Here is a 19,929-nt window from a genome sequence, read left to right on the forward strand (position 1 = left end):
GGGCCTGGCCTCTAATAAATTTTGTTTTTGCTGCTATTTTAGACCTAATTCTCTTTCTCTTATTATGTTATGAATAAACAAGACTACCCGGACATGAAGAGAGGCTGCATTCCTATATGTTCATTATTCAGTACTACATGGTTCATAAAGACTGAAATATAACATTGGCTTAGATTTTGGTCCCATTTCAAAATCATTTTATTTCTTTTTCTTTTTTTTAGTGAGAGAGAGAGAGAGAGAGAGAGAGAGAGAGAGAGAGAGAGAGAGACAGACAGGAACAGACAGACAGGAAGGAGAGATGAGAAACATCAACTCATTGTTATGGCACTTTAATTGTTCTTTGATTGCTTTCTCAAACATGCCTTGACTGGCAGGCTCCAGCTGAGCCAGTGACCCCTTACTCAAGCCAGCGACCTTGGATTCAAGTCAGTGACCATGGAGTCATGTCTATGATCCCACACTAGATCCAGCACCCCATGCTCAAGTTGGTGAGCCTGCGTTCAAGCCAGCGACCTTGGGGTTTCAAACCTAGATCTTCATCATTCCAGGTTGATGCTCTATCTACAGCACCACCACCTGCTCAGGCCAGAACCATTTTCAAAGAAGATAAAATAAGTAAAAAATGAATGTTTTACAGAAATAAAGACAGAGAGAAATTGGCAAAATCACAGCCTGATTATCTACACTCTAAATTATTCCTATACACTTTACACGTGCTTCCAAACTCATAATATTTTAAATCACCACCAAAACAAATCACTCAGAAACAGGATGAAGAGATATATGTAATACAATTTTTCTCTTCACAGATGCAGTGAAAACAAAAGCAACAGGAGGGACCTTTGTTTCGTCTGAACAGATTGTTTGCTTTTCTGTCCACTGTATGTTAATTAAACCACCAATGGAAAACCTTTGGAGATAATTTTCTCCAACATATTTTGCTATAGTTGTTAATCACATAGCTCATGCAAGCATTAAATATATTTAATGAGCCTGACCAGGTGGTGGCACAGTGGATAGACCATCAGACTGGGATGCAGAAAATTCAGGTTCAAATCCCCAAGGTTGCCAGCTTGAGCACGGGTTCACCAACTTGAGTGCAGGGTCGCTGGCTTCAGCATGGGATCATAGACACGACGCCATGGTCACTGGCTTGAGCACAAAGGTTGCTGGCTTGAAGCCCAAGGTCGCTGGCTTGAGCAAGGGGTCATTCACTCTGCTGGAGCTCCCTGGTCAAGGCACAGATGAGAGAGCAATCAATGAACAACTAAGGTACCACAATGAAGAATTGATGTTTCCCACTTCTCTCCCTTCCTTTCTGTTTGTCCCTATCTGTCCCTCTCTCTGTCTCTCTGTCTCTCTCTCTCTCTGTCACAAAAAAAAGAAATTATATATATATATAATATATATATGTAATGACTCCCATTTGGATACAGAGAAAGCTTAAAGACATTTTTATGCATATAACATACTGGTATATGTTGATGTTAACACATTCTTGAAATAGTTTATTCAATTAAAATAGCCATTAAACTATTACTGAAGGTATTTCATTGTATTTCAAATAGAAACCCACTATGAAACCCAATACTGTCCAGTTAATGAGAGTAAAAGAAAAAATTCATGTATATCCTATTTCTTGCAAACCTTGAAAGTCTCTTTTATGCCATCATACATTTTAAAATAAAATAATGTAAAGTAATACAAAAATAAAAAGGAAGAAATTGTGGTGGGCTGGATGTGTTCATATTTGTGTGCTCTCCTAATGATTTTATTTAAATAACTTGCATTTCAATTATTTTGTAATTGTTATATGTTGAAAACATCTTTAAACTCATTTCTTAAGTCTTGCAAACAAATCATATGCACAACACACATCAAACTACCAAGAAGTAACTATAAATTGGTATGTATCTCATGCAATTAGGGCCCATCAAGACTATACCTTTTTCTTTTTTTATTTATTTATTCATTTTAGAGAGGAGAGAGAGAGATGAGAGAGAGAGAGAGAGAGAGAGAAAGAGATAAAGATGGGAGGAGCAGGAAGCATCAACTCCCATATGTGCTTTGACCAGACCAGTACAGGGTTTCGAACCAGTAACCTCAGCATTCCAGGTCCATGCTTTATCCACTGCACCACCACAGGTCAGGCAAGACTCTACCTTTTGACAAGCACTTTGGTCTGCACTTTACAAATGAACAAAATCATGCCTTTGAATCCTCTAAAGAAACATGAAGATTTTTCACTACAAACAGATTTATTGTAGATTCATCTGAGAATAGATAAAATTATTTGGCTGAGGTAGGCTGCCATATGGCTTTGTATCTCAACTTACTGTCGAAGTGAGGAAGACATTTTATGCAAATGATTATGTTCTTCGTTATGTCCAATAACAAACTGACTACACAGTGGACTTTGACATTTTGACTGGTGGCATTACAGAGTAAAAGAACTACAGAAGAGAAAGCATATACAATGTTCTGTTGAGAGATATTTAAGGGCTTGAGTGGGACCTAGACATCACATTCTGTTTAGCTCTTTGTTCCTTCCCGATTGAGGAGTTCTGCTCCATGTTCTCGACCCACCATAGGTGCCTTGGGTCATTGCATCACCGTCTTTTACCTCCTAACTGGTCTTCCTGTCTTCAAACTCTTCCTTGTCCAAACTGCTTTCCATCTGTTACCAGATATACCTTCAAATTTATTCATTTCTTCCTCTAAAGGCTCCTACCACTCACAAAACTAGAAACCACTTCATGCTGTCAGTCCAATCACTATCTCATGTCCCTGAGTCCTTGTCAGGCCCCATGTTCCTACCACACAGTTTCACAATGACCTCTTTACTGAAATGGATATAGATACTTTTGCACGGAAGAAAGGTTTTCCTTACCCCAGACTTTGGAAAATCTCAATTACCTCAAGATCCAGCTCAATAATTGCCTGGGTAAGTGAAGCTCCTCTTGACCCCCAGGCCAAGTCACTGGAGTTTTCTTCTATAACCCAATAACTGTTTTTGACTAGGGAGCTACAGCTGAGCCAGTGACCCCTTGCTCAAGCCAGTGACCTTGGGCTTCAAGCCAGCGACCATGGGGTGATGTCTATTAGCCCACGCTGAAGCCAGCAATCCTGTGCTCAAGCTGAATGAGCCTGCGCTCATGCAGGCAACCTCGGGGTTTCAAACCTGGGACCTCTGCATCCCAGGCTGACGTCCTATCAACTGAGCCACCGCATAATCAGGCTAACCCAGTACTCTTTTTACCTGATTTTTTAAACACTCTTCTGTCTACCTCGCTTGAATTTTATATTGTGTAGAAAAGAGTTAACAGAGCTAGAAAGTTAGAAATAGGGAGGGTTCCCACCCACCATTTCCTAACAGATAAGAGTGCCTCACTGTGGCTAAACTTTTTGGGCAAACAATATGGTTTACGCAAAACACCTGCCTTCCTTCTGGGAGTCCGGAATTTCCATTACACGCTACACAGAAGGCAGTTATGTAAACAGGTCCCATTAAAAGCTGTGAGCACTGGGGTTCTAATGACATTCCCTGTTTAACAACACTATTTCACATCTGCTGTCACAGCTCATTCCTGGAGGAAGGAAGGGTCCTGTGTGCTCCTGCTGAAGAGGGCTTTTGGAAACTTGCTCTGGTTCCTCACAGGTGCCTTTTCCCTCTGCAGATTTTGCTCTTTATCCTTTTTCTGTAATAAGGCATAGCCATGGGCACAACTATATGCAGAGTCCTGTGAGTCCCTGTGATGTTTTAGAACAGGGACTCTATCTTACTTACATTTTTTGTCCCATCAGTACAAATATAGACACTGATACATAGTAACTATCTAACGTTGTTTGAGTAACAAATGAGTGAATGAGTAAATCAATGATTGGCTAGGTTGCTAGGTATTTAAGAAAATGTCTAAAACTTATGCATGCACTTGTCAAACTTATTAAGTTTGTACCATATTTCTGAATAGTCAGATAACAGAGTGGAAAAAGAAAACTATGAGAAAACAACTCTGGAACTGCCCCGATTCATCTTATATGAGTTTGACTGCCAAATAGCTACTGGCCAGTTGAGTGGCGCTCATCAAGCAACATTTAGGATTGCAGTTCATCATCTCAGTCCTTTTCCATTAATGAACTCAGTAAGAAACACAACACATATGTCTTTGAAGAATCTGGGCGTTGCCCAGTAAAATTGAGAACAATGGAGCAGATGAAACAAGGACAATTTTAAGTTAAAAGTAGAAAATAAATGAGAATTACTCAAGATGTTTGAAGCATCAGAGCTCAGTCTCTCAGGCAGCAAAGCATAAGAACCATAAAGGTCTTAAGGCCAAGATATCAATGCCTGTACACTCCCTTCTCCACTCTCCCATTGTCTGACTTCTGAGTCATTTTAGGGTTCTGGGCCACTGGAGGGTAATTTTTTGAACATTAGGGAGTGCAAAAAAAGAACATACAAAAAATTAAACAGAATGGGGAAATCTAATCACCCAGTCTAAAATGTGCATAGAATCAATTTATATTTCTAAAATTTAATAATTTCTTAATTTTAATATTCAATGAAATAATAAGCAGACATTCTAATTTTACCCATAAGAATGACAAATTATCCTATGGAAAACATGTTCAGCCTTATAAGCAATCACTAATAAAGTTTAAGACAATTTTAAAGTCCTGCTACATATTTATTAAAATATAAAAATACATAGAATAAAACTATTAATTGGAGTTTTATGCACTGCTTTTAATTTGGTTAGTATTAATAATAACAACCAATCTTCATTTAGGATTAAATGCTAGGTGCTGTTTTAAACATTTGCATACATTAGTATAGATGGTATGTACTATTATTAGCCCTCATATGTATTATTTTACATATGAGGAACATTGATGCATATGGGAGGATAAGTGCTAGAATAGTAACCAGAGCTTGATCCAGAGATTCAGTCTTAACTATTATCTAATCTATCTCTCATTAATTGTTCAGGCGATCAATTTAGCAATCTGTTACAAAGCCTAATGATACAACAAAAGGAAATAGTCTAAAAGGAAAAAATGAATTAGACAAAATGGGCTATTTAGAACAACAAAAATATTAACAATTCAACATTTGAAAGCAAATAAATAGAATATCCCATGAAATTAACTCTACCAGTGGGAGCAAAGGAAACAATGTTAATACAATAACATAGCAAAAAGTAATAGCATATTAATATTGATTATTTTTTATTATATCTTGAAAGGGTGGGAAGTACTTTAAAATAAATAATTAATCCTCTTGTAATTGAAAATTCTCTATTAACTGCCTAGTAAAAATTTTTTTAAAATCCTTCAAGTTAGATTTCAGCACTTCTTTTACTGCTTATAACTTCCTGTTTCATAAAAAAAAGGACAATCATGGAAGAATTCAGAATATCCACTGATGTTTCAGATAAAGCTATCAGATTTGAAAAATATACTCATTTTCACATGAGCCAGAATCTTCAAATAACTTATAAACAGAGAAAATAGCATTTAATTAAAATGAGAATCTATCTTTTAATATTAGATGCTTCAGATTTCCCATAGAAAACACTGTATCATGAACCCAAAACCTACATGGAATTTTTAGCTGTGTGACTTCTTGCTATCTGTGAAATGAGAGGGGCAGCTTTATAGCCTTTACAGTCCCTTTCAGCTGTAAAAGTCTGTCATTGACTGGCTAGTTAATATTTTAACATATTTAGGGCTATTTTGGCTCATATATTAAATATTCTATATTTGTTTCCAGCTTTTCTATCTAACCTGTGAAAATTCACATACTGTGAGAGTTTAGTCTCCATAGCACAATAAAAAGCAAATTTATTTGGTAAAACACTTTTAATACTTCTACTTATCATTGTCCATCCTAAACTATCCTATTTTGTGTACTGGGAATGACTGACTTTAGAATGAAGGGCTTTGCACAAAAAAGTAAGTCCCAGGCATGCAAGTATGACTCTGCTGGCCAGGGGAGACAGAAAATTCTGTAAACAAGGACCAGTCATGGCCAATAGCCTCCCTAAGGAAAATTTAAGTCCTCTGAGCCAGAACAGAGCAGATGGAATCAATTCTTATAATGGTGCCCAGTGTCAAAGATGATGTTCAAATGCCTAGGGCCCAAATCACTGAGGGCCTTCAATTAAATTATGGCTGCCAGATGTCTGATAGACTCAATCTCACTGCATATTGCCATCAGACCATATCCATTTGGGGAGTCAGAATCCATAACAGCCCAAGTTGATCTCAGGCTGACTTAGCCAATGCCACAGATTTTCACATGCATTTCTATCAGATTATTTTTTATAAATTATATCTGATTTAAATCACATAATTCATACTATTATCAAAATAGCCCCAAATTTCAATAGGTGAAATGCCTTCTAGAGACTTGCACAAGAGGCCAATAATTTCCTCATCTCAAAATTACCTATATTGTTTATTTTTTGAAAAACAATGTCCCTAAGGTTATAACTTATTTCAGACAAGCCCTCAACCTTCTGGGCCTATGTTTCTTTATTAAAAGATAACTTCAGGAAGTGGAAGACATAGTTTTAGAATCAAAACCAGCAGTATTTTTCTGAAATTTGTCTATATGATTCTGAAGTTCAACCCAAACAAATTAACCAGTTAACTGCACCCCAAACCCCTCCTCCATGCAAAGAGATGAGCAATGCCCTCCACATAACCCAATGATAAACACCTGGTTTTACAAGGCCTCTACCTCTAGGCTCAACCCTATGGTCTGTTCTGTGCCCATTATAATTGACCAAATATTACTGGTTGTGAAATATTAAATATCATGCCTGAATAAAGGAGAAAAATACAACTACAAAGTCTACATTTATGAGCTTCCTTCCTTCTTTGTACTGGTGTAAAAATATGGGACAAACAAAATATTGTCTTAAAATTCTCTATATAATAAATAATTCTTTGTATAATAAAAAACACAAGGTCAATACAAAACTGTTAAAGAATGCTAGGCAGGAAAATAAAATGCTCCTATTTTTAGTTTTATATAAATTTAAAAGGCCAGCAGGAAAAACAGCAATAACACATATCATGATTAATACTATGTATCTCTATTTAGTTTTTGACCTATAAAATGGTGTATCTTAATATATACAAATATATAAAAATAAATATGATAGATACATGAATTGACCAGGAATTATAACTGCCCTTTTGCTGTTCCGCTTGGCCGCCTGATCCCACTCTTAATTACTGGACAATTGCCCCTGAGAAAGAGGGGTTCCAGGAAGCTGGTCGATCGCCCCAAGGAAGAGTATTCCAGAAACCTGAACATACCAGCACACCCTTGCTCGAGGCTATCCTCAACCCTATAAAATTTTGCCTCAGTCTGTTTTTGGGGCCCTTCTTTCGGAGAAGCGCCTCAGCAGGTCTTTCTCCTCTAATAAAGCCTGCACATCTAGAGTTCGAGTGCTGTCTCATTCTTACATCTGGTGCCGAAACCCGGGACAGGGCACCGGCTGCCTGGACGATCCCCTTGCCGGCCGAACTTACAACCAGGGAAGCAGTGGACAGCGGCAGCTCGTCCGGGCTGGGCTAACTCCCTGATTCTTTTAGGCTGTGTGAGCGCAGTTGAGAAACCAGCAGTCCAACCCTGTCCTGAACCCTGCCGGACCAGGAAGGTAAGGGGTTTCTCCCTCCCTTTCCCCGGTTGACCTCCAAATTTCTGTCCAAAAACATCCCTTCCTGGTCGGACGGTTTTGACTTCGGACCCCATACCTATGAGTGGTCTGCCTCCACTCCTTTATGGACTTCTACGAAAGTCTAGGCGCGCCTAGCCAGGCCCCTCTCCTATGCCCCGGGGTCTTAGCCTTGGGGTGACAACCTCCTGTCTGAGACTCTCTTTCTATGGAGATTTTCTCCTCTTGGAACAGTGACTGAAGGTGGGGACGCCCCCTTCTCTCACCAGTCTCCTCTACTGTGGGCTCCTCTCAGTCCAAACCCTCCAGCCAGGCTCCCCTCAGAACATGGGCTCCTCTCAATCTCAGGCCTCAGAGACTACTCATCTAATCTTTTGGGACTCACTGTACTCTCTGAGCTTCACAGTTTGGGAGGTTTCTATTCCGAGGGGCTAGCTTCTATGGACTTCCTCAACCTTGCCTAACCAGGTTGCTTTCTACTACCATCACTATATCCTAAGAAATCTTGACAACTTTTGCCACCAGATAGGGAGGGCATCAGAGATTCCTTATGTGCAGGCCTTTCTTCTCACTTCACTCCTGTCCTTAATTTCTGTACTGCTTGTTCTACACACAGGCTGTTTTTGGCCAGAGAAACCTCACCTAAAACCTCCACTCCTAATCTTTCCTTCTCCGCAGACTCCTAACTCTCTCTCCCTCCTGACTGAACCCCCGGGGGCAGGGCACCCCTTTCTTGGGACCCCTTTCTGGTCCCTCTGCAAATCTCTTTCACTCCAGTCTCTTCCCTCCAGAAAACTCCCTCCCCTCCCTTCGCTGAATCTTCTTTCTTATTCACTTGCAAATACCAGTCTCTCTTTCTCCTCCCCTACTGGCCAGGGTCCCCTCCCTTCTCCAATGTGTCCTTAAACCCCTCCTCCCTCCTTAAAACTTGTGGCTCCAGCTGTGGTGCCTGTCTCTCTTCTTCGACCCCTCCCCATTGGCATCAGCTGTATTTTACCCGTTTCCCGCTTCCCACCAGCTTCCACTACAGCTATGCCCTTCTCCCCCTCACCCTCTCTCCTCTCTTCAGAGCTCTAGCACTTTAACCTCCTCCTCCTCCTGCAGATTCTGACCCTCCTTCTTTCCATCTATCTGTTCACACTGTCCATCTGTCTGCTTTGTCTCTTCCTCCCCTCTATGCTGGCAACTCCCTACTATCTCAAAAAACTTAAAAAGCAGAATTGTCTATTAAGCTATGTGAGTAAGTAATCCGTCTTCTATCTTTGTTTGTCAGAAAATATCTCTAATATAATTTAAATTGAAACAAGTAAAGCATGCTCATTTAAATTCCTTAATTCATAATTTATATATAAAATACTTGTTTACTGTGTAACTGTGTCTGTTTCCAAGGCCTTAAACCAATAATTACCCACCTCTTAAATCAAGGCTTACTCATCCCCATGGATTCTCCCTGCAATGCCCCCTCCTTCCTGTTCAAAAACCTTCAGGGGCTTATCGCCTCATACAAGCCTTACATCTAATCAGTGAGGTGATAGTTCCCCTCCATCCAGTAGTCCCTAATCTCTACAAGTTACTGTCACACATTCCCTCAAACACCACTCACTTCACGGCCCTAGACCTCAAGGATGCCTTCTTTACCATTCCTCTACACCCTGACTTTTACTTTCTGTTTGCATTCACCTGGACTGACCTGGACACTAATGCAGCCCAGCAATTTATGTGAATTGTCTTACCCCAGGGGATCAAAAACAGCCCACACCTGTTTGGACAGGCACTAGCTCAGGATTTAGCAGCATGCAATCTCAAAACTAGTACTCTCTTACAATATGTAGATGACCTACTCCTCTGCAGCCCCTCCTTGCCTGCCTCACGGAGACACACCTCCACCCTTCTTAACTTCCTTGCTATGAAGGGACATTGCATCTTCTCTGCTAAGGCTCAACTTCATTCTCAGTCCGCAGTCTATCTAGGCATCGCCTTAACCCCCACCACCTGAAGTCTCACCCTAGATCGAATTCAGACCCTCTGCAGTCTCCAACCACCTACCACCACAGATCAAATCTTTTCTTTTCTCGGTCTAATAGGCTTCTTTAGACACTGAATTCCCAACTTTGCTCTCTTAGTGAAGCCCCTCAGTGAAATCTTCTGAGCATGGCTTTTAAAGTCTATAATCACCAAAGAAGAAAAGGCAAATAAGGCCCAAAAGAGGTCAGGAAATACCAGCTTTTGGCATACACTCTTAAAGGCTCCAGTGCCCTAAAGGGCTTCATAGGATTCCATCAGGGCCCTGCTCCAGAGTGGGGAAAAAAGGTCATTGAACTGAAGTCTGCCAGGCTTCCAGGCCCCACTGGTTGACACGTCTCTGCTGTGGAGAAGGACACGAGAAGGTAAGCTGTCCCCTTGCTCCATGGAAGGAGGGTTCTGTCTCTTCTAGCCCTGCTCCAGCTATCTGTGACCTGACCTTGTCCAGCATGCTGGGAATTGCCACTGAAGGCCCAAGGACATTGTTCATGAGCCGAAGGTATTTCTTCCAAGTAGTAGATAAACTGATCTCATTTCTTGTAAACACAAGGGCCATCTACTATGCCTTGCCTGAATATTTATTTATCCCTCAAAGATCTCTACTGTGGATATTGATAGTCTGATTTTGTTACTTTATTTAATGTATAATATCTCCTTTATTCCTCTTGTCTCAATGCCCCATGCCTACTGTAGGCTAGGACCTACTGCTAATTCCAGCTAAAAGCAGTGGTGACTAGGACTTAAACTCTAACTGAAAAGTATAGAAATGTAACCACCCTTTCCCTAAGTACTTGCAGCATTTACAGGTTACTCAGCAAACTGTTCAAAGACTGTCCAAGAGCACTTCCAGCATTACATCACCCAAGGACTGACTTTCACGTGAACAAGTCCACACACACTGTAATCCTGACAACTCCCACTGCTGCTAAAATAGAAAAACAGCATGCCTTACTCCAACCACAAACTGGAAGGTGGTTGGTCTATGTATGGTGAATATATAAAAAACTAAGGACTCTTTTAATCAGACTTTGGGAAAAGGGAAGCTGGGGTAAAAAGAGAGTCAACTTAACTGTCACTAAAGGTTAAAATTTTTTAAATCAAGAGTTCTGACTAGAAAAAAATTGTACGGTTTTGATAATAGAAGGTGTAAGGTATGAAAATACTTTTGAAAGAAAAGGAAAAGGAAGTTGTTATGAAGTCCAGTTATTTCTGAATAAGAAAGTTTATGAAAGTTGAAGGTTTATAAGGTTTGTGCAGGTTGTAGGAGGTTCATACCAAGAAAAATGAATTTGAACAATCAAAAAAAGGGTTTTACAAAGAATGTCTAATTAGTCACCCTAACTAACAATCCTCTACTCTCCCCACTTACTGGGATGACTCTTTCCTCCATCCTAGCCATCTGGAGCTCAGAAACAGAGAAACGAAACTGACCCTTTGTCCTTCTATTCTCTATTCACCTCTCAGCCTGCCTCACTCATTCAGGGGCTTTCTACTCGTGTGGGACCAACACCTATATGTGTCTCCCTACTCATTGCATAGAAATCTGAACCCTAATCTATCTCACTCCAAGTATCAACCTAATCCCACCCCATGAGCCTCTTTAGATTCCTAGTACATTACCCGTCAATCTAAGGACCAAACAATCTGTACAGGTAATCCCTCTTCTTGTTGCTTTAGAAATCTCTACAAAAATAGGTCTAGGGGCAGGGGGACTGGCCACTGCCCTGTCTTATTCCCACTCTCCCTCTCTCTCTCTCTCTGAAGCCCAGTGAATTTGTAAAAAACAAACCAAGTCATGGAATCAGTGGTTTCACACAAACTGGGTATCTTGACTATTGCCTTTCATTGGTCCACTCACTCTCCTATTTATTTTTCTAACTTTTGGAGCCTGACTCTTCCATTTGTTCACTAGTTTCTTACAGAACTGCATGCAGACCTTCACCAATCAAAAAATTGGAAAAACCCCTTGTTCTCAATGCTAGCACCAATTATAGGACCAATCCCAATTCTGTGCCTAATTTTAATACTTGCCCCCTTCTTTATCAAGTTCCTACAGGCCCAGGTGAGAGAAATCTCTAGGATTACCTATGATCAAATGCTCCTACACTCCCATTCCCCAATATCCCAAGGAGAACTTCAAGAGGGAAGTATCAAATAGGTAGGGATGACAGCAAGAAGAAGCCATCCCTCAGCCTGAGAAGTCCCCTCCTGAATGTTCTCCAAACCTCCTTCCTTTAAACCACACATACTCAGTCCTTCTAAAACTTACACCAACAGGTTCCTTGTCTCTAAAAATCTCCACATGTCCTCCTATTCGAGAGGAACCAAACCAGCATGTCTCATGAGGCTCATCCATGAGACCATGTATCACCATGTCACCCTGTTCAATTGGCACTTGCAGCAAGCAATAACAATTATTACCTTGCAAGATTTTTTTACTTCCTCATTCAGGTTTTTGAAGACATCACATGGTTCAGCGGAAATTGACGACCTCCTTAACTGGATGAGGGACTTGGTTTGGCAAGGTTCTCTTTTTGAGTTCTCTCCAGAAGAAACAATAATTTTCCAGTTTTATCTCCTCTTTCTCCTCATCACCCCTCACCGTATATTATAAAATTAATAAAATTAAAACCTTTCTTTTATATGTAACCACAGAGTTGAGAAATGATATACATGAATTGAGCAGGAATTACAACTGCCCTTTTGCTGTTCCGCTTGGCCGCCTGACCCCACCCTTAATGACTGGACAATCGCCCCTGGGACAGAGGGGTTCCAGGAAGCTGGTCGATCACCCCAAGGAAGAGTATTCCAGAAACCTGAACATACCAGCACACCCTTGCTCGAGGCTATCCTCAACCCTATAAAATTTTGCCTCAGTCTGTTTTTGGGGCCCTTCTTTTGGAGAAGCGCCTCGGCAGGTCTTTCTCCTCTAATAAAGCCTGCACAACTGGAGTTCAAGTGCCACCTCATTCTTACAAAATGTACCAATAAATTTGATTAGTCTCAATTTGAAAAAATGTGCAAATGCCATAGATAGTTCAAAGAAAATATAAATACTAATAAATAAATTGTTTCACTTATAGGAAGTTAAAGAAATGCAATAAAAATTATTTTCTGTACTATGTTGACAGAGATTTATAATAAAATTATATTTGTTAGTATTTGATAGAATTTTTTTTGTGAAGCAAGTATTACCTAATATTGGTAATGGGATTATAATTTTAATCAAATTTTTCTATGGGAAAATTTTCAATCTGGCCCTGGCCGGTTTGCACAGTGGTAGAGCGTCGGCCTGGCGTGCAGAAGTCCCGGGTTTGATTCCTGGCCAGGGCACACAGGAGAAGCACCCATCTGCTTCTCCACCCCTCCCCCTCTCCTTCCTCTCTGTTTCTCTCTTCCTCTCCCGCAGCCGAGGCTCCACTGGAGCAAAGATGGCAAGGGCGCTGGGGATGGCTCCTCGGCCTCTGACCCAAGGCGCTGGAGTGGCTCTGGTCACAACAGAGCGACGCCCCGGAGGGGCAGAGCATCGCCCCCTGGTGGGCAGAGCGTCACCCCCTGGAGGGCGTGCCAGGTGGATCCCGGTTGGGCGCATGCGAGAGTCTGTCTGTCTGACTGTGTCTCCCCGTTTCTGGCTTCAGAAAAATACAGAAAAAAAAATTTTTCAATCGTACTAAGTCTTCTAGGATTTTGATACTGCAGAAATATTCTTAACTATGCAAAAAAGCTTATGAATATATATTTAAACTATATAGTCTCTAAATTGAGCAAAAAATATATATGCATTTATCTTGTAGTCTAGGCATATACTAGGTACATATATGCCTAAACACAAACGAAAGAAATACATTACAATATTAACAGTATTTTCTTTGTATTATGCAAGATGGTAGCAGCTAGGTTTTGGTTTGTTCTTATGGTTTATTTTAATTTTATACATTTTCTACAATGTGCTGCTTCTATAATGAGAGAAAAAGAGCTCCAAGTTTCTACTTTTTTTGAGGGTCAAGTTCCAATAGTCCAACCTGTTGAAAGCTTCATCATCACCAACACAGCCTTTTCCTTGGCAGAGTTTTTCTTTTTAATGTGATTGCACAGAACTTGACTCAAACTTACTGCTGTGTTCCTCTCATTATATTGTAACTGTTGATTAAATGCTATTCCACAAACTACCATAAACTTAGCCAGGAGAGGTGTCATTTATTCATCTTTGTGCTCTTTTTTGTTATTCTAATAAAAGTCCACTGAAACTGCCCAGGCTGTCCAATGTGTCTCTTTCCCTGGGATATGTCATGACATAGTTGGGACGGTGACCTGGTGTTTTCCATGACAACAATTCTCCCTTAAAACAATCTTATTTCTCTGCTTAAAATTCTAAGACTTGAATATTTAGATATGTTGAGTTATTTCTCTAGAAAATTTAGAAGCAGGCTTGTCAACTTCTGTCCAATTTCCTATATTTGCTTCCTTCTTCTATGTATTATGAGTTTCATCAAATAAAAGTTTAAAGTTAAAACACTATTACTTTAAAGTACTTTAAAATGTTCAGAGAGATTACCACAGCAAGAGAAAGTAATTTCCCCCCAAGTTATTCTATTTCTCACATTTAATTTGCATATTTAATGAAACACATCTTCAAACACCTTAGATCCACAAGGCAATACACAAAACTACAGTTTTAATATTTCCAAAAATTTTAAATAAGTTCTACAAAAAGAAATCACAGAAAAGGTTTATGCTTCTGAATATCAAAGGCCTTGTGAAGCAAGGATTCATAAATAATATTAGTTACAGCAGAAAGCTTATGATTATTTAACCCAAACTAACAATTTTTTATACTTAAATATATAATATATATATGCTAAAATGTATTTGCTCCATTAAGTATTTTTCAATATTTACTACCTGATCACTTGCATAATTACTTGAGTAATTTACACACTTACCCAGTTTTCCTTATGACTAACTCAACCCATTATTAAAAGTTAGATATTTTGAGTTAGAAAAAAATATAGCCCTGGCCGGTTGGCTCAGCGGTAGAGCGTCGGCCTGGTGTGCGGGGGACCCGGGTTCGATCCCGGCCAGGGCACTTAGGAGAAGTGCCCATTTGCTTCTCCACCCCCACCCCCTCCTTCCTCTCTGTCTCTCTCTTCCCCTCCCGCAGCCAAGGCTCCATTGGAGCAAAGATGGCCCAGGTGCTGGGGATAGCTCCTTGGCCTCTGCCCCAGGCGCTAGAGTGGCTCTGGTTGTGGCAGAGCGACGACCGGAGGGGCAGAGCATCACCCCCTGGTGGGCGTGCCGGGTGGATCCTGGTCGGGTGCATAAGGGAGTCTGTCTGTCTCTCCCCGTTTCCAGCTTCAGAAAAATACAAATATATATATATTTCTCTACATAAATTTATGATTTTAATTTAAAAATATCATATTCTAAATAGCCTCTTTCCAAAAATGGGAAACTGCCAAAAAGTGGGAAATGATGAGAAATAGAAAGTGAAAAATTATGTAAAAATACATAAGAAATTTTAGTCTTTTACAAATTGCATCATACTTTTAATACTATATTTCAATCCACTGAATTTAACAAGACTTTTTAAACTATTTTTGGAAAAGAAAAATACTTAAATTTAAATATTTACTACCTTTCCTTTCACTCAAATAACAGATTTAAAATAAAGTTCCCAAGAAATTTAAAAATCTCATGAATGTCTGAATTTTGTAATTACTTTCCTAAATAACATTCCTAATTGAATTTCATGATTGCATTTATTCATGCTGATTACGCATTTAACCAACATTGTAAATAAACCACAATCAACAAAATTATATTCAAAAAAGAAGCTCTGTACCAAAATTAGATTTCAATTTCTGTGCTATATTTCTAAAATACACAAATGATCAGTTAAGGAATAAGCCACCAAAGTGAGATGGAAAGACAAAGTAACATTCTATCCACTTAAACTTTTAGAGTCCAATTGCGTTCTTCTTCCATATTCTCTCTTTTTTTTTATTTTTCTTAAGTGAGAAGTGGGGAAGCAGAGAAACAAAGTCTTGCATGCACCCCAATTGTGATCCATCCAACAAGCCGCCTGTGGGGAGGATGCTCTGCCCACCTGGGGCTGTTGTTCTGATATTCAGCAACCGAGCTATATTAGCACCTGAGTTGAGGCCATGGAGCCATCCTCAGCGCCAAGAGCCAATTTGCTCCAAACAAGCCATGGCTGTGGGAGGGAAAAGAGAGAGACAAAAAGAGATAATGAAGAGGGGTGGAGAAGCAGATGGTCATTTCACCTGTGTGCCCTGACCAGGAATCAAACCAGGGACATTCACATGCCAGACTGACACTCTACCACTGAGACAACCAGTCAGGGCCCTTCCTTATTCTTAAATTACTGTTTTTTAAATGTTTTTTCCCTCATACAAACAAATTTCAGATGTACTGGAAAAGTCTCTGCTTTAAGTACTTATTACAATATACATTTATGATGAAGTTTCCTTCTATGGATATGCTTACTTGAGTACATGATCCAGAAAAATACCTGAATTTAATAAAATAATTTATAACTTTTGACTTATTATTAGGCAAAAACTGATTGCCAGGGTACTGTCAAAATATTATTTTGTACATTCATTAATGATTGGGATAATATATATATATATATATATATATATATATACACACACACACACACACACACATATATATATATATATATTTTTGCATTTTTCAGAAGCTGGAAACGGGGAGGCAGTCAGATAGACTCCTGCATGCGCCGGACCGAGATTCACCCAGCATGCCCACCAGGGGGTGATGCTTTGCCCCTCTGGGGCATTGTTTTGTTGCATCCAGAGCCATCCTAGCACCTGAGGCAGAGGCCACAGAGCCATCCTCAGCGCCCAGGCCATTTTTGCTCCAATGGAGCCTTGGCTGTGGGAGGGAAAGAGAGAGACAGAGAGGAAGGAGAGGGGGAGGGGTGGAGAAGCAGATGGGCGCTTCTCCTGTGTGCCCTGGCTGGGAATCAAACCTGGGACTCTTGCACACCAGGCCGATGCTCTACCACTGAGCCAACTGGCCAGGACCTGATTGGGATAATATTAAGATGAGAATTCTTTTCAGGAAGACAAGATGGCACTGAAGTAGGCAGATGTACCAACATCCACCTCCCAGAACCAAAGTGGATTACAAACTAATTTTGGGACCTATCATCTGGAAAAACCAACTTTGGATTGAACTGGGAGGACTCTTCAACCAAGGAACACTGAAGAAGCCACACCGAGACTGGTAGGAAAAGCGGAAATGTGGAGAGAGCTCCCCAGCTCCCCGGAGCGAACAGCAGCTAGGAGAGACTCGTGTAGTGGGAAGTGAGTTTAGTAGAGACCGGAGGGTCCTGAGCTTCAGGAACAAAGCCCCACTCTGTAGCCCCAGAGCCTAGAAGAGGCGTATGGACAGTATTTAGCTGGAAACAAATCGGGATACTGTTTGTGAGAAAGAGACTGATTTCTTAGACCCAGGATTCTTCTAAAAGAGACTGCGCAGAACACCTCTCTCAAAACCACTCACCCAGGGCTCTGAGGGATGCGGAGAGAAGAGACGACCAGAGTAGCAGGAAGAGAGTGTAATCTAGAAGGCACAGGGAGAAATCTTTTGGGAGACAGCCACCCTAACCCCTGGGAGGAGTCACTACCCAAATCTGAAGTGAATGTTTCCCCTGGAAACAGCAATACCAACAAAGCGAAGCAAGACACCAGCCAAACAAGCTCTCCCACGGCACTCAGAGCAGAGTTGCTTAGAAGGAGGGAGCTTTCGGGGCTAGAGTAGTGAGTGTTAGGGTTTGAGCTGCAGCGCCCCCACCCACACGGCTGAGGGCTCGCCATTGGGCAGGCGGTGGCAGGACGTAGAAGCGTGGTTCTGTTGGTAAGGGCAGAAGCCAGCTGGCCACCACTGGGCCCAGGTGTGAGCCCAGTCTTGCCCAGCTGGGATGGATAGAGCGTGCAAAGGCAGTCAAGCCCAGCTGCGGTTGACTGCAATCCAGCCTGTGAGAAAAGGGCGGGAACCTCAGAGGGGTGGAGACCTGCCCTTGAGCAAGGGCGCAGGAGCACAGCCTTGACCTGCCCGCAGAACCTAGGCTTGTGGCTTGACTTGGGAGCCGGATCCCCCTGCAGGGTTGGAGCCAAAAACCCAGAACAGGCAGAGTCCCACTATTGAGCGTGGGCATGCAGTCTCACCTGGCCTGTGAAACCAAGGCTTGCAGCCGTCCCACGAGTAGGCTCCTCCTGCAAGGGCGGGGCGAAAGCCCGGTATCAGGCGGAGACCTGCAGATGAGCAAAGGTGCTCGCCAATGCCCTCAGGGCCAAGAATAATGCCACCCACAGGGGTGGGGCAAAGGCCAAGGCCACCAAGGCTTCTACGCCCGAGCATGTGATCACAGCCACTCCCGTGAAGGAGAGGCAAAAACCACAACAACAGCCCCAGTGGGCAGGCACCAGCAACACCCATACCTAAACCCCCAATGCAGCAACAACAGAGGGGGGTGGGCCTGCAGACAGACCATATCTAGGGAAGAGAGGCAACACCCAGTGGACTCCAGTGGCAAAAACCTTCCTTTACGTAGAGAAAATGAGAAGGCAGAGAAATGCAACACAAATGAATCAAGAGAAATCCCCAAAAAAGGACCTGAATTAATCAGATATAACCAAATTACCAGAAGCAGAGTTTAAAATAACAATTGCTAGGATGCTCAAAGATATTAGAACAACAATAGATGGTCATTATGAACACCTAAATAAAGAGATTGCACATAAAAAAAGGACATTGAAATAATAAAAAAGAATCAATCAGAAATGACAAATACATTATCAGAAATGAAGAACACAATGGAAGGAATTAAAAGCAGGGTGGATGAAGCTGAGAATCAACTCAGCAAGTTAGAGGACATGATAAATAAAGGCAAAGAAGCAGAGCAGAAAAAATAAAAAAGACTCAAAAAGTCTGAGGAAACTTTAAAAGAGCTCTGTGACAACATGAAGAGAAATAATATCGCATCATAGGGGTTCCTGAAGAAGAAGAGAAAGAACAAGGGATACTTTGTTCAAGCATATCATAGCTGAAAACTTCCCTCAAATAAGGCAGGAAAATGTCTCACATGTTCAAGAAGCACAGAGAACTCCATTAAAGAGAAACCCAAAGAAATGAACACCAAGACACATCAGAATTAAAATACCAAAGCTAAGTGATAAAGAGAAAATATTAAAAGCTGCTGGAGAAAAAAAGACTATCAGCTACAAAGGAGCCCGCTAAGGATGACTTCCAACTTTTCAACAGAAATATTGAAGCCAGAAGGGAATGGCAAGAAATATTGAAAGTAATACAGAACAAGAGCCTACATCCAAGACTACTTTATCCAGCAAGGCTATCATTTAAAATTGAAAGAGAAATAAAAAGCTTTCCAGACAAAAAAAAAAACTGAAGAAATTCACTACAACCAAACCAATGCTGCAAGAAATGCTAAGGGGCCTGTTGTAAACAAATCAAAGGAGAAAAAGAATATAGCAAAAGAGGAATACTGTTTTAAAGAATAAAATAGCAATAAACAATTATATATCAATAATAACCTTAAACATAAATGGATTAAATGATCCAATCAAAAGACATAGGGTAGCTGAGTGGATAAGAAAACAAGACCCATACATATGCTGTCTACAACAGACACACCTTAAAACAAAAGATGCACATACACCGAAGATAAAAGGATGGAAAAAAATATTTCACGCAAATGGAAATGGGGAAAAAGTGGGGTAGCAATGCTTATATCAGACAAAATGGACTTTAAAACAAAGACTATAGTTAGAGATAAAGAAGGTCACTACATAATGATAAAGGTAGCAATCCAACAGGAAGATATAACCGTTATAAATATCTACGCACCTAATATAGGAGCACCTAAATATATAAAGCCGACTTTGATGGATTTAAAGGGTGAGATCAACAGCAATAATATAATATTAGGGGATTTCAATATCCCACTAACATCACTAGATAGATCCTCAAGAAAGAAAATTAAAAAAGAAACAGCAGACTTAAAGGACATACTAGATCAACTTGATTTAATAGATATCTTCAGAATCTCTCACTCTAATACAGCAGAATATACATTCTTTTCAAGTGCTCATGGTACATTCTCTAGAATAGACCACATGTTAGGGCACAAATGTGGGCTCAACAA

The 19,929-nt window shown here is 40.7% G+C and overlaps 1 protein-coding gene across 2 annotated transcripts in view; it reads right to left on the minus strand.

Moving 5' to 3' along the window:
• Window positions 1–19,929, minus strand: part of PLXDC2 (plexin domain containing 2) — a 527,178-nt gene that overhangs the window by 317,817 nt on the left and 189,432 nt on the right. The gene's annotated exons all lie outside the window — the stretch shown is intronic.

The sequence above is a fragment of the Saccopteryx leptura genome, chromosome 5, assembly GCF_036850995.1.
Source record: "Saccopteryx leptura isolate mSacLep1 chromosome 5, mSacLep1_pri_phased_curated, whole genome shotgun sequence".
Classification (NCBI taxonomy): Eukaryota; Metazoa; Chordata; class Mammalia; order Chiroptera; family Emballonuridae; genus Saccopteryx; species Saccopteryx leptura.